Here is a 3,343-nt window from a genome sequence, read left to right as displayed (position 1 = left end):
GGACCCACCATAACCTCCACCATCTACAGCAGCTTACACACACATGCACGTACACACTCACTTACACACACATGCATTTACACACTCACACATTACACACACACGCACGTACACACTCACTTACACACACACGCACGTACACACTCGCTCTCTCTGGATTTCTGTGTTGTTGCCTCAGGCAGTTCAGACAGATAACAAAAAAGCTAAATATTTTCCTTCCACTGATGACCCCGCCCCCTTAGCTGTGGTTCCACATGGCTGGGTCTTCAGCCCGGTTTAGCATCACACTGTCAGATGGCCAGGTCCACAGGTGGGTGCTGATGAGAAGGCCCCAGCAGGTCATGGCTGCCATGGCGATACAGGCGAGACAAATCTAGCCACACCTCTCCGGGCTGTAAGCAGGTCAGGTATAGTATCTGATGATCCTTGTGTAGTACCCAGCACACATGAGCACTTCTGAACACAGGCTGCAACTAAACACACAGATTCTTATAACATCATCTACACTGGACTGTGTTCTGGGCAGGTCCAATATCAGCTCACTGGACTGTGTTCTGGGCAGGTCCAATATCAGCTCACTGGACTGTGTTCTGGGCAGGTCCAATATCAGCTCACTGGACTGTGTTCTGGGCAGGTCCAATATCAGCTCACTTCTAATCAAAGCAGAATATCTCCTAGAGAAAACAGCAACAAACTACCTATGTTTCTCAATTCCTTCATGTCATATCAGTTAACCCCAGATGTCAGTTAACACATATCAGTGAATCCCAGACTCAGAAAACAACATTTGCTTAGTTGTGATGGCCCAACGTACAGATGTTACAGATACGTGTGTTTGGGTGCTGTTGTATTTAAGGTGCAGGATGACAGCCTCTCCCCTAACGCTCACTGAGCACCGGAGCGCCATGCTACCACTGCGTGGTCATGCTAACGGCCAACTAGCAAGGTTAAGTTGAAGAGTTGTGATATGGTGTATGGTGTGAAGGGACCGGGGGGGTGGGGGGGGGGGGTGACATATGGAGATGTGGGTAAATTCCGTGGGGCAGGATCATGAGGGGGGGGGGGGGTGGATGTGTCAGGGGGGTTCTCTGGGGAGGGGGGGGGTTAGAGCGGGGAAGGAATAGCAGAACATGTGGGTGAGCTGGGTGAGTGACATGGCGAGTGAGGGGGAGACACCAGGGGAGAGAGAGGGGTTAGAGTGGACCTCCCAAGGCCTCTGGCCCCTTCAGCCTGCCTGTCTGCCTGTCTGCCTGTCTGTCTGTCTGTCTGTCTGCCTGCCTGTCTGTCTGTCTGTCTGTCTGTCTGTCTGTCTGTCTGTCTGTCTGTTTGCCTGTCTGTCTGTCTGTCTGTCTGCCTGCCTGCCTGCCTGCCTGTCTGTCTGTCTGTCTGTCTGTCTGTCTGTCTGTCTGTCTGTCTGCCTGCCTGCCTGCCTGTCTGTCTGTCTGCCTGTCTGCCTGCCTGCCTGCCTGCCTGCCTGCCCGCCTGCCTGCCTGTCTGTCTGTCTGTCTGTCTGTCTGTCTGTCTGTCTGCCTGTCTGTCTGTCCGGCTCTGAGATGACAGAGTGAGAAGGGCAGATGTCAGCAGTAAATCTGTGTACATTTCCATACAGTAGCTAGAGCAGTCCAGTCCAGTGATGCGTCACCGGGCATCAGATCAGGCTGTCAGCTGTTTCTTGACATTGAGAGGTGGGGGGGGGGGGGGGTAGAATGCCAGCCTGCCCCCCTCCCTGCCCCCCTCCCTACCCCCCCCCCCCACCCCTGCTTGCTATGCGGTGACCTGCTGCAGACAATTACATCTCCCTCTCTCACCCACAATCACATTAAGTTTAGAGGACGTGGCCCCTGCGTGACCTTGTGTGCGCAGGCGAACAGCACATCAACTAATAACATGTTTAACATGTCAGGGAAAGGTAGTGAGACCACGACAATGCAGTCATTATGACTCTGATTGACATGAGGGGGAAAACCATCTTGCCCTTGACTTGAAATGGCCGTTTTGAAGTTGAAAGAGAGGAGGAAGGAGGAGTGGGATGAGATGAACAGGAGATAATCTGTGTATGAGCAGTAGAGATTGCTTATTATTCCAGCACTAATTTTCCCCTTGGAGCTCATTAGTCTGTGAGGAACAGTGAGGGCCCCTAACCACTAGACTGAGACTACGGAACAAAGATGGAGGGAGGGAGGGAGAGAGAGAACAGGATCACTGTCTACCAGGGAATAAAAACAGGAGCCTGACACTGGGTCTCTCCCTCTGTTCTCTCACTCACACACTCTCTCTCTCTCTCTCACTCACACACACACACACGCACACAAACACACTCACACACTCTCTCTCTCTCTCACTCACACACCGACACCCACACATGCACACAAACACACACACATGCAGACTCTCTCTCTCTCTCTCACTCACACACACCCACACACACGCACACGCACACAAACACACACACATGCAGACTCTCTCTCTCTCTCTCTCTCTCTCTCTCACTCTCTCACACTCACACACAACATTCTTCTCATCAAACGCACAATTGTACAAGAACACTCAGGAGAATAGTGGTGAGGATGCTGTCAGATATTCTAGCAGTTAGATTTCCAACAAATTAATTGCAACGTGAGGCTCAGATTAGGTTTAAGAAAAATAAAAGTACCATTTAAATTTTATTGGATCAAAACAAATCAAATAAAAAACATTTGATAAACTGTTTGTTTGATTGATAAACTATAGGGAGGATTTGTTTGTCTAAATATTCACAGGTATTTTCCAGCTAGTAATCATAATAAAATCCCTCTATAGCTTTTTCCGATATAGTTTCAGTTAAAGCCACATTTCGACTGAAACAAAAACAAGAAGCATCATCAGCTCATCAACAAGGGCAGCCTTGGATTCACACAATCACTAAGAGTTATAACACTGAAATACGCAAATACAGATATTCAACCAGGTTCAGTTAGTCATAGAGTAGTATATTATCATATAGAAACTTTCAGATTGTATATATTTATAGATCCAGTATACGGTAACAAGAGTCTTTAGTATTTTCAGCGGTCCTCTGACAGGAATGAACAGACAGGGAGGTCCTGACTGGGAGGACGGAGGTTGGATACATGAGCAGCAGTCAAGGCTTGAGGAGAGGAGGAGCACGGGAGAGAAGAGGAGGAGCAGGGGAGAGAAGAGGAGGAGCAGGGGAGAGAAGAGGAGGAGCACGGGAGAGAAGAGGAGGAGCAAGGGAGAGAAGAGGAGGAGCACGGGAGAGAAGAGGAGGAGCATGGGAGAGAAGAGGAGGAGCAGGGGTAGAGAAGAGGAGGAGCAGGGGGAGAGAAGAGGAGGAGCAAGGGAG

Source organism: Borostomias antarcticus, assembly GCF_949987555.1.
Source record: "Borostomias antarcticus genome assembly, chromosome: 18".
In the NCBI taxonomy this organism is placed as follows: domain Eukaryota; kingdom Metazoa; phylum Chordata; class Actinopteri; order Stomiiformes; family Stomiidae; genus Borostomias; species Borostomias antarcticus.
Note: the sequence above shows the minus strand (reverse complement) of the source record.